Source organism: Phyllobates terribilis, unplaced genomic scaffold (assembly GCF_046119375.1).
Source record: "Phyllobates terribilis strain yellow unplaced genomic scaffold, ASM4611937v1 Scaffold_309__1_contigs__length_2245554, whole genome shotgun sequence".
Taxonomy (NCBI): Eukaryota; Metazoa; Chordata; class Amphibia; order Anura; family Dendrobatidae; genus Phyllobates; species Phyllobates terribilis.
In genome coordinates this window covers 881,017-893,683 of record NW_027363069.1, presented here as the reverse complement: position 1 = coordinate 893,683, position 12,667 = coordinate 881,017, and the positions used below count along the sequence as shown (strand labels likewise).

The 12,667-nt window shown below is 49.8% G+C and overlaps 1 long non-coding RNA gene across 1 annotated transcript in view; it reads right to left on the bottom strand.

The window, feature by feature from the left end:
- LOC141220991 (uncharacterized) overlaps positions 1-12,440 on the bottom strand; it is a 77,375-nt gene extending 64,935 nt beyond the window's left edge. The window contains exons 1-2 of the long non-coding RNA XR_012289090.1: positions 12,101-12,440; positions 8,652-8,738 (exon numbers count right to left, since the gene is read on the bottom strand). This is a non-coding gene — a long non-coding RNA (uncharacterized lncRNA). The remainder of the gene's footprint in view (positions 1-8,651; positions 8,739-12,100) is intronic.
- Between the last annotated feature and the right edge of the window lie 227 nt (positions 12,441-12,667).

Below are 12,667 nucleotides of genomic sequence, written 5' to 3'. Positions count from 1 at the left end.
AGAGCGTGGAGCGAAGTCTCTGTCAGGCTAGGGAAAGACAAGAGAAGACTTACAACCAGTATGCTCCCGCTGTTCCCCTGGTACCCGGAGAGCAGGTCTTGAAGAGGAAGAGACGGCTCCACAAGTTGGACGACCAGTGGGAGAAGGACCCGTACACCGTACTGCCCTCAAGCCACGAGAACCCGAAGGTCTGTACCATCAGTAAAGACGGAGGGGAAACCACAGCCATTGTATCCCGGGACCACCTGAAGAAGTGCCCCGAACAACTGAGGAACCCTGAGGAGGAACAGGAAGACCATCGACCCGTGGAAGAAAGGGAAGATATGGTTAGTACCGTGCTCGGGGACTTCCCTCGGTCTTGGACTCAAGTCAATGGTGCAGTTGTGGTACCCGTACTCACCTTCCTCCAACCATCATCCCAAGAACCTACGGAGCAACGGGTAGAGCTGGAAGAGCAGCCGGTCCAGGAGGCAGAAGACTCCACCCAAGCGGAACAGGAGAATCCACCCTCTGCTTATAGTGAGCCTGCCGTACCCCTAGTGAGACAAAGAGCCGGTAGACAGCTGCCCAGTTTACCCTTGACAGCTCCTACACCCTGTAGTTCAGGGCCAGACAGTCAGCTCCGTAGGTCCACTAGGGCCACTAGAGGCCAGTTACCCGCACGTTGGAGGATCTAAATGTTTAAGTTGTTTTACAATGTTTACCTGTTTATTGTTGCTTGTGTGTAATTTTGTGTTTCTAGTTGTTTTTAGGAGTCTTCGGTGGATTTACCGGGAATCCTTTGTATATAGTTGGAGCGTAACCCAGGATGGACTAGAGACTGTTAAGGACTCGGGGTAGGACAGACCCCTACCTGGTTACGTCTCCCTGTGTTGGTGAAATGGACACCTTTGCTTTTCTTCAAAGACTGCACCCGGTTGCGGACATCCGTGACCATCTTATTGTGTTTCCTTATTGTATTTTATTGTTCTTTGATATACCTTGTTATATTTTTCTAAAAAGTGTTTAGTCCCGGAGTACTAAATTTCACTAGGGGGGAGTGTGACACCCCAGGGGTCTGGTTGTCACAGTGATAGAGATATTACGTCTGAGAGCAGGTGGGAGGTCCTTTGGTCAGGGATCCTGTGCATGCCACACCTCCTGCCCAGCCTTGGGAGGGGAAGAACTTCCCCTGTATAAACCCGGGGCTGAGGCAGGGTTAGTGAGTCCAGGAAGAGTAGAGACAAGAGCAGCATAGGAAGCAGCAGAGTCACAAGGAGTCAGGGGCTGGCAGCTAAAGAGCTCGCCCTGACTAAGAAGATTCTTTACCGGACCCGGAGTCCGAGGCTGTGGGGACTAACTTCTACCCAGCAGCAGAATCCGTCAGGCAGGGGATTTCAGGTCCCCTGGCCCAGAAGCCCGAAGGCCCGGTCACACGCGTGGGACCAGCACCGCCATCGTGGAGCGGAAGCCATTAGAAGGCCCCGAGTCACCGGCCATACGGGTGAGCACCACACGGTACACTCAGGGACGTGGGCTACTTACATCAGCTTCCAGCAAGGTAGCCAGAAGAGTACAGTCAGCTTGGGAGGCCTACAACTACGCCTGGCCAGGGGAGATCCCATCTGCTCAAGGACTGACCAGGCCCCGTTCGCTAGCAAGTACTCCGGGAGGGTCTATCGTTGTTACCAGTAAAGACCCTGAACGCTACCATACCGTCTCTGAGTGGTTCCTGCTACCCCCATCATCCACGTCGGCTGCCCTGAGGCCATACCCCTCCCGTTGGGGGTTATACTATCACGCTGCACCATCCTTCCACCGGCCTCAGCGGTCTGCCCTGCAGCAGCAGCCCCCTGGCTGCATTCAACGGGTGGCGTAGTCATCAACCATTTTCTACCGCTAACAGACTGCCGTCCAGTTTGACTCCCTGGGCACGGACCGGGTCACCGCCACGAGACTACAACCCTAAACAGATCCGGCTCCGGGTAAGCTCCCGCGTGCGCAACGCAGCGCGACACAGGCCCAGGGGCGCGTCATTGGGTAACGTGGAATTTTCTCAAAGTCTTTGCTCACCATTTTAACAAATACATCAATGGTGGGACACGTAGATAGGGGTGGGAATTTCTGAGAGCGTGGTCTAATAGAGGAAGGGATCTTACCCCCTATCGGACTGTTATGTTCCTCCGCCAGTTCTTCCAGGTTGGCTAACGCCTCCTGTTCCGTCTCTGTGGGAAATAAACAAAAGGCGGCCTCATCATGGAAGTATCTTTTAAATAGTAATTTCCGTGCAAAAAGATGGAGATCTTTAATGGCCGTAAACCTATCGAATTGTGCTGAAGGGCAAAACATCAAACCTTTATTCAACAACGAAATCTCCTGCTGGGAAAAAGAGTGAGAACTTAGGTTAATTACCTTCAAGCTGCCTCTAGATTCTGGTGAGTAGTTATAGTTGCGCTTGTTAGGAGGGAACCGTAACTCGCGTTTCCGTTTTGGAGTAGATACAGAGACGGAAGAGGAGGCGTCAGATGCCTCGCTGGTCGGCGGGTTTGATGAAATAGATGGGGTGCGATCCCTAGTTAGGCCCGGGGGAGTAAGTTTCTTCCACCTATATACTCTGCCCATCGAAAAATCCCTCTGGTCTCTAGTTAGTTTTTTGGCATGGTTCGCCTGGATGTCCTTTACCCACAAGTCCATGGACTTATTCATCTGTGCATCAATGGAGTTAATTTGATCCACAGATAAATCCACTTTTGCATTGGAGACCGTCTTTTCAAGGGATTTATCAATCTCATTGATGGACTTGAGATTGAGTTGTATCAATAACTCCATAAATCTCTTAGATGTGTCATTACACACTTGCTCCCAATCCCTAATAAAGTCCTTATCTTCAATCAGAAAGGATGGTATGACCCGTACCCTAAGGCCTCTAGGGATCAACTGTTTCAGAATGTAATTTTCAAGGAAAGCTTTATTCCACCAAAGGCGTGTCCTTTTTAACAATAGGTTCCTAATTACGTTAGTAGCTATATCAACCTGTGAACCAATAGAATCCAAAGCTGCAGCACCACTGTTACCAAAAACTTCATTAATTTGTCCCTGCCAGGATAGTTCCCTGGCTTTTAGGTCCATATTCAGAGTAGACGGAGCCTGTGCAAAACACAGTAAAATTATCAGATATATACAACACTGAATATAACAGTATAAGACACTGATCATATTCAGACCCGCAAATCAACGGGCCGGTAAGTAATCGTGTACTTATTATATGGACCAACGTGAAATGGCAGACCATTCGGTAAGACACATAATATAAGAGAACCACCGAATGATAGGTCCAATACAACAAAAGCAATTCAAAAATACCTTTATTCAAGTTATGGTTAAAGTGACACTACATACACAAGGAAAGCCGCATTATAATAGTCATACAGCAATGTTATAATATATACTGGACTCTAAGATATATAGATGAATAAGAATAGATAAACATCAAGCAGGTTAATACATGGAAGGAAGGGGACAAACAGAAAGGGGTTATATCACCGAAATGGCAACTAAGAAAACATGTGAATGGCCAAATCATAAATATATATATATGTACATGGCAGTGTGGAGAGGAAAATTCCCGTGTGCTCCATGTCATTTAATAGTACATATACCCCATGCTTATCCATACAGTCCAGAGTAATCAGTGTGTAAGCCCAAATATAGAGTGTATCTACCTGCACAGAAGTCCAGTGTGTATAAATGGCATCAAGCGGCGCAGCCCCGACGCGCGTTTCGGACACACGTCCTTCGTCAGGGGGTAGCGTCCATATGAACCAGCACGTATAAAAATACTAATGTGACCAATCGGTAAGCACCGGGTGTCCTACATAATTAGGATCGCCCGCAATTAAGCTCCAAATTGAGGCGGGCGCATACAGCTGGTTATCCGCCGGTGTATACAGGCAGCGCTTGATGTGCACGCATGCGGCGGCCGGAGGGACCGGAAGTCGCGGGCATCGCGTCATGCATCAGCCGACGACGGGAACACACGTGACCCGGGTCACCTGATGCATAGAGACACGTGACCGCAGCCTCACGGAGCACAGACGGCGCATGCGCGCAGCGCTTACCCGTAGAATGGGCATCAAATTGTCCTCTGTATCCAAGCAACCACGGGAGATCAGGAAGCCAGAATGGAGAAAGGAACACAAGAGGAATAAGGATCACGCAGATAGAGACAACTCGGGGAATCAGAGTGACAATAAGTAAGTGTGAGACTAGTGAAGTGACTGTGCAAATCATACAAATATAATCATATGTTATGTATATACACATCGACCACAATGGGAGATATGCATAGAGAGGAAGAGGGATAAAGTGAACATGTGCTATATATCAAAGACCTATAATGGCCAGTTAAAACATTAAGGTGTGTGTATATAGAGTATAACACAGTGTATATATCCATATTTGAATATATTTGCGTATACATACATATCAAATATAAAGTGTTTACGTGCAATAAATAGAGTAACATGAAAAAAAGGGGGGGGAAGAAAAAAAGAGAAGAGAAAAAAATATATATATATAAAAGATATATATAAAAAATAAAATAAAAATTTTTTTTTACATATAAATATATAGATAGATAGTAAAAACAATCAGATAATACATCATCATACGTATGGAAATAATATACAGGTGAGACATTCTATCCCATCAAGAAAAAATTATATTTTTATATATAAAATATATAAAGAAAGAAAAAAGGGGGAGAGGGGAAGGGGGGGAAGAGAAGAACAATATAATAACGGCTTCCAATCTTCAATCCCGAAATATGTCATAACACTAGGATCCCACTCCGATGCTAGATCAAAGGCCACATCAGAAATAAACTATAAGAGGGGAGAGAGAGTTAAAATTACTATCATATAGAAAATAAATAAAAACATGTTAAAAACAAATTAAAAACAAACAGGCAGGTTCAAGGACTAGATTGGTCACAGAAATGGAACGTAACTCATGTTCTCATTGAGTCCCAAAGGACAGACAGTTTTCAATGTCCAGATCCATCTTGTTTCTAATTGGGCCAGACGTTTACTTATCTTACCTCCTCTAATGTTAGGTGGAACCATATCAATCCCAATTACTCTAAGTAATGAGGCGTCACATCCGTGAAATGTCTTGAAGTGTCTCGGTATTGTCTTCAAGAGCGATGGATCATTGATTTCTTTTGCTGCTATAATACCAAGAACATGCTCGCGTATCCTAACCTTTAATTGGCGGGTAGTTAATCCCACATAGATTAATGAGCATGGGCAAGTGGCATAATAGATCACTGCAGTTGTGGTACATGTAATGAGGTGTTGGATATTATATATTGTAAGTCCGTCCGAGCTTTGAAATGTGTCGGATCGCACCACATTTGAACATGCCACACATTTACCACAGGGTCTACAGCCTTTGAGTGGTTTCACTTTAGACATAAAAGTTGTTCTTTCATTGGTATAGTGACTTTTCACTAGATCGTCCCGTAAATTACGTGACCGACGAAAAGTGATATTGGGTTTCGGGCTCAAATATCTCGAGAGCACAGGGTCAGATTGTAGGATGGGCCAAGATTTGTTTAGAAAATAGCGCATCAGATTAGTTTGACCATGATACTGTGTGATGAATCTAACAGTTCTGTTCGTTGGCTGTGTCTTATTTGAATATAGTTCATTGTGTCTAGAGGTATGTTTAGCCCTATTAAATGCTCTTTTGACGGAGAGACGGCTGTAGCCTCTCTCCAAGAATCGCATCTTTAATATATCGGCCTGTTGTATAAAATCCGCATCACTGGAGCAGATTCTCCTTAATCTAAGGAATTGGCCTACCGGTATTGACATGAGTTACGTTCCATTTCTGTGACCAATCTAGTCCTTGAACCTGCCTGTTTGTTTTTAATTTGTTTTTAACATGTTTTTATTTATTTTCTATATGATAGTAATTTTAACTCTCTCTCCCCTCTTATAGTTTATTTCTGATGTGGCCTTTGATCTAGCATCGGAGTGGGATCCTAGTGTTATGACATATTTCGGGATTGAAGATTGGAAGCCGTTATTATATTGTTCTTCTCTTCCCCCCCCCCACCCTCCCCTCTCCCCCTTTTTTCTTTCTTTATATATTTTATATATAAAAATATAATTTTTTCTTGATGGGATAGAATGTCTCACCTGTATATTATTTCCATACGTATGTTGATGTATTATCTGATTGTTTTTACTATCTATCTATATATTTATATGTAAAAAAAAATTTTTATTTTATTTTTTATATATATCTTTTATATATATATTTTTTTCTCTTCTCTTTTTTTCTTTCCCCCCCCTTTTTTTCATGTTACTCTATTTATTGCACGTAAACACTTTATATTTGATATGTATGTATACGCAAATATATTCAAATATGGATATATACACTGTGTTATACTCTATATACACACACCTTAATGTTTTAACTGGCCATTATAGGTCTTTGATATATAGCACATGTTCACTTTATCCCTCTTCCTCTCTATGCATATCTCCCATTGTGGTCGATGTGTATATACATAACATATGATTATATTTGTATGATTTGCACAGTCACTTCACTAGTCTCACACTTACTTATTGTCACTCTGATTCCCCGAGTTGTCTCTATCTGCGTGATCCTTATTCCTCTTGTGTTCCTTTCTCCATTCTGGCTTCCTGATCTCCCGTGGTTGCTTGGATACAGAGGACAATTTGATGCCCATTCTACGGGTAAGCGCTGCGCGCATGCGCCGTCTGTGCTCCGTGAGGCTGCGGTCACGTGTCTCTATGCATCAGGTGACCCGGGTCACGTGTGTTCCCGTCGTCGGCTGATGCATGACGCGATGCCCGCGACTTCCAGTCCCTCCGGCCGCCGCATGCGTGCACATCAAGCGCTGCCTGTATACACCGGCGGATAACCAGCTGTATGCGCCCGCCTCAATTTGGAGCTTAATTGCGGGCGATCCTAATTATGTAGGACACCCGGTGCTTACCGATTGGTCACATTAGTATTTTTATACGTGCTGGTTCATATGGACGCTACCCCCTGACGAAGGACGTGTGTCCGAAACGCGCGTCGGGGCTGCGCCGCTTGATGCCATTTATACACACTGGACTTCTGTGCAGGTAGATACACTCTATATTTGGGCTTACACACTGATTACTCTGGACTGTATGGATAAGCATGGGGTATATGTACTATTAAATGACATGGAGCACACGGGAATTTTCCTCTCCACACTGCCATGTACATATATATATATTTATGATTTGGCCATTCACATGTTTTCTTAGTTGCCATTTCGGTGATATAACCCCTTTCCGTTTGTCCCCTTCCTTCCATGTATTAACCTGCTTGATGTTTATCTATTCTTATTCATCTATATATCTCAGAGTCTAGTATATATTATAACATTGCTGTATGACTATTATAATGCGGCTTTCCTTGTGTATGTAGTGTCACTTTAACCATAACTTGAATAAAGGTATTTTTGAATTGCTTTTGTTGTATTGGACCTATCATTCGCTGGTTCTCTTATATTATCTCCCTGTTATAGTGGAGCAGTGACCGGCGGCTCCTCACATCTACTGTGCACAGACTAGAACAGGGATGGACAATTTCTGGAGTTTGCATGAAAGAGCTTCTGCGGTTAAAACAAGTGATCACAGATTCATGGGCTACACAGGATAGGTGATCACTTATTGATTGGAAACCGCACCGATTGGAAGAATGGATCAGTGGTCGAGTCGCACATGAGCTCCAGTCTAATGGGGAGAAAAGCTCCACATTCTGCCGATCGGTGCAGGTCCCAGTAGTCAGACCCCCACCAATCAATAAGTTATCACTGATCCTGTGGAGAGGTGATTACTTGTTTTCACCGGAGAACCCCTGTAAGTCCATCTTTGACGCTCTGCTCCAAGTATTTCATCTCTAAGGCCACAGCCCCACTATCAGTATTCAGTCAGGATTATTCTCAGGAGTGGGAGCCAAAACCAGGTGAGGAACAATCAGAGAAAAGGTAGAATAGAAACAAGTCACCAATTCTGGATTTATCACCCACTCCTGCTTTTGCCTCTCACTACTGAGAAAAAATACTGACCAAATACGGATAGTGAAGCCGTGGCCTCATTGAAAAAAATCTTTTCCTAGTTAATCTCAGCGAGAACAAATGACCGCCATACACAACATAATCCACTATAACAACACCAATAATACCACATACAAAAGGGACAAATATCACCACACCATGACCAGACCACATATTACCACCACATAGTGACCAAATACTACAATACTGATCAGGAATACAAACCACAATACTAACAACACTGTCACTATACATATGAGCTCTGTATATAGTGTCAGTGTACAGGTAATACAGTGATCACCAGTGACATTATACACAGGAGCTCTGTATATAGTGTACAGGTAATACAGTGATCACCAGTGACATTATACACAGGAGCTCTGTATATAGTGTCAGTGTACAGGTAATACAGTGATCACCGGTGACATTATACACAGGAGCTCTGTATATAGTGTACAGGTAATACAGTTATCACGAGTGACATACACAGGAGCTCAGTATATACTATATAGTGTAAGTGTACAGTAATACACTGACTCACCAGTGATGTCTCTAGGTGAAGTTCTTCATCTTCGCTTTTCTTCATCTGGCACAGTCCGCCATCACTTCTTCCAGCCAGGAATCATCTCTGCAGAAAATAACACACAGTTATCAATAACTGATCTCTTTTAGAGCACATTCCCACTTTTCCCCAGGATTCTACACTACACCAGTTGAAGAAATAAAGCGACATAGTGGCGCCCTGCACAGTAACAGGACCCCCCTTTTGTCCCCTCTTATGGAAAACAGTTTCCTAAAAAGTAAATTATATTAGAGAAGTAATAATGTCCCTAATTGGACTCTAAAGTAATAATGTTCCCCATTCGCCATCATAAACTAATAAAGTTCCTCAATCTGGCCCCTAAACAGTAATAAAGTCCCTTGTCCAGCGTGGCCACCCATCTATCCAACCTGACCCCCCCCCCCATATATCCATTCTGGTCTCCATGTGTCCAGCCTGCCCCTCCCATATATCCATCCGGGCCTCCATGTGTCCAGCCCGCCCCCCTTCATATATCCATCCTGTCCCCCTCATATATGCATCCCACCCCACCCCATATATCTATCCAGGTCCCCATGTGTCCAGCTTGCCGCCCTTCACCTCCATGTGTCCATCCAGGTCCCCAACTTGGCCACCTTCACCTCCATGTGTCCGATCATGCGTCCAGCCAGCCCCCCCCTTCAGCCCCGTGCCTCCATCCATAAGTCTCCCCATGCGTCCAGCCAGCCCCCCCCTTCAGCCCCATGCCTCCATCCATGTCTCCCCATGCGTCCAGCCAGCCCCCCCTTCAGCCCCCTGCCTCCATCCATATGTCACCCCATGCGTCCACCCAGCCCCCCCTTCAGCCCCATGTCCCCATCCATGTCACCATGGGTCCAGCCAGCCCCCCCCCCTTCAGCCCCATGTCCCCATGGGTCCATCCAGCCCCCCTTTCTGCCCCATGTCCCCCTCCATGTCCCCATGGGTCCATCCAGCTCCCCTTTCCGCCCCATGTCCCCCTCCATGTCCCCATGGGTCCAGCCAGCCCCCCCCATCAGCCCCATGTCCCCATCCATGTCCCCATGGGTCCAGTCAGCCCCTCCTTCAGCCCCATGTCCCCATGGGTCCAGCCAGCCCCCCCATTCAGCCCCATGTCCCCATCCATGTCCCCATGGGTCCAGCCAGCCCCCCCATTCAGCCCCATGTCCCCATGGGTCCATCCAGCCCCCCCATTCAGCCCCATGTCCCCATGGGTCCAGCCAGCCCCCCCCATTCAGCCCCATGTCCCCATGGGTCCAGCCAGCCCCCCCCATTCAGCCCCATGTCCCATTGGGTCCAGCCAGCCCCCCCATTCAGCCCCATGGGTCCAGCCAGCCCCCCCATTCAGCCCCATGGGTCCAGCCAGCCCCCCATTCAGCCCCATGGGTCCAGCCAGCCCCCCCATTCAGCCCCATGGGTCCAGCCAGCCCCCCCATTCAGCCCCATGTCCCCATGGGTCCAGCCAGCCCCCCCATTCAGCCCCATGTCCCCATCCATGTCCCCGTGGGTCCAGCCAGCCCCATGTCCCCATCCATGTCCCCGTGGGTCCAGCCAGCCCCATGTCCCCATCCATGTCCCCGTGGGTCCAGCCAGCCCCATGTCCCCATCCATGTCCCCGTGGGTCCAGCCAGCCCCATGTCCCCATCCATGTCCCCGTGGGTCCAGCCAGCCCCATGTCCCCATCCATGTCCCCGTGGGTCCAGCCAGCCCCATGTCCCCATCCATGTCCCCGTGGGTCCAGCCAGCCCCATGTCCCCATCCATGTCCCCGTGGGTCCAGCCAGCCCCATGTCCCCATCCATGTCCCCGTGGGTCCAGCCAGCCCCATGTCCCCATCCATGTCCCCGTGGGTCCAGCCAGCCCCATGTCCCCATCCATGTCCCCGTGGGTCCATCCAGCCCCATGTCCCCATCCATGTCCCCGTGGGTCCATCCAGCCCCCCCTTCAGCCCCATGTCCCCATCCATGTCCCCGTGGGTCCATCCAGCCCCCCCTTCAGCCCCATGTCCCCGTGGGTCCATCCAGCCCCCCCTTCAGCCCCATGTCCCCATCCATGTCCCCGTGGGTCCATCCAGCCCCCCCTTCAGCCCCATGTCCCCATCCATGTCCCCGTGGGTCCATCCAGCCCCATGTCCCCATGTCCCCATCCAGCCCCATGTCCCCATGGGTCCATCCAGCCCCATGTCCCCATCCATGTCCCCATGGGTCCATCCAGCCCCATGTCCCCATCCATGTCCCCATGGGTCCATCCAGCCCCATGTCCCCATCCATGTCCCCATGGGTCCATCCAGCCCCATGTCCCCATGGGTCCATCCAGCCCCATGTCCCCATGGGTCCATCCAGCCCCATGTCCCCATGGGTCCATCCAGCCCCATGTCCCCATCCATGTCCCCATGGGTCCATCCAGCTCCATGTCCCCATGGGTCCATCCATGTCCCCATGGGTCCATCCAGCTCCATGTCCCCATGGGTCCATCCAGCCCCATGTCCCCATGGGTCCATCCAGCCCCATGTCCCCATCCAGCCCCATGTCCCCATGGGTCCATCCAGCCCCATGTCCCCATGGGTCCATCCAGCCCCATGGGTCCATCCAGCCCCATGTCCCCATGGGTCCATCCAGCCCCATGTCCCCATGGGTCCATCCAGCCCCATGTCCCCATGGGTCCATCCAGCCCCATGTCCCCATGGGTCCATCCAGCCCCCCCTTCAGCCCCATGTCCCCATCCATGTCCCCATGGGTACATCCAGCCCCATGTCCCCATGGGTCCATCCAGCCCCATGTCCCCATGGGTCCATCCAGCCCCCCCTTCAGCCCCATGTCCCCATGGGTCCATCCAGCCCCATGTCCCCATCCATGTCCCCATGGGTCCATCCAGCCCCCCCTTCAGCCCCATGTCTCCATCCATGTCCCCATGGGTCCATCCAGCCCCCCCTTCAGCCCCATGTCTCCATCCATGTCCCCATGGGTCCATCCAGCCCCCCCTTCAGCCCCATGTCTCCATCCATGTCCCCATGGGTCCATCCAGCCCCCCCTTCAGCCCCATGTCTCCATCCATGTCCCCATGGGTCCATCCAGCCCCCCCTTCAGCCCCATGTCTCCATCCATGTCCCCATGGGTCCATCCAGCCCCCCCTTCAGCCCCATGTCTCCATCCATGTCTCCATGGGTCCATCCAGCCCCCCCTTCAGCCCCATGTCTCCATGGGTCCAGCCAGCCCCCCCTTCAGCTTCATGTCCCCATCCATGTCCCCATGGGTCAATCCAGCCCCCCTTCAGCCACATGTCCCCATGAGTCCATCCAGCCCCCCCTTCAGCCCCATGTCCCCATGGGTCCAGCCAGCCCCGCCTTCAGCCCCATGTCTCCATCCATGTCACCATGTGACCAGCCTGCGACCCCTCCATATATGGATGATGACCAATGCTGGGAACACTCACCCAGAAAAACGTGGCTATTGCACTTGACTTGAAGTTGAAGCAGGGAGAGCTGTAGCCGGGGCCGGCAGCCTTGTTTCCAGGGTGATGGTGAGAGAGCAGAGTGCAGGTCACCGCATACTCAGCCCAGGAGCCGGCTTAAAAGGCCAAGAGAGCAGGAGAGAAGAGGGCGGTGCGCGGTGCTGGTGCGGTGTTACATACCCGGACGGGAGCCGGTGTTACAAGGCCAATTCCAAGGGAGCAGGAGCCGGGACTGGAGAGCAGAGCGCGGCGTCGGCGTATCGAAAACCGGCAGGGGAGCAGAAAGAGGAGAGCGTGACGTCAGCGTGTCACCTGACACCACACAACTGCCAGCCACCAGCGGGAAAGCAGAGCGCGGTGCGTGTCACCGCCCACCAAGATCACGTCCTCCTGTCATGTGACTATGCGCGTCACCCGCTGTCACCACTGAATAGTAGGAGCGCCGCACGCGACGCTACATTTCCTTCGGCTGCGCTTTTAAAGGGCCCGCACTTTTTAAGAGCCCCCGCTACCAATTCTCTCACTCTCTCATCGGGGCCCACCGGGAAT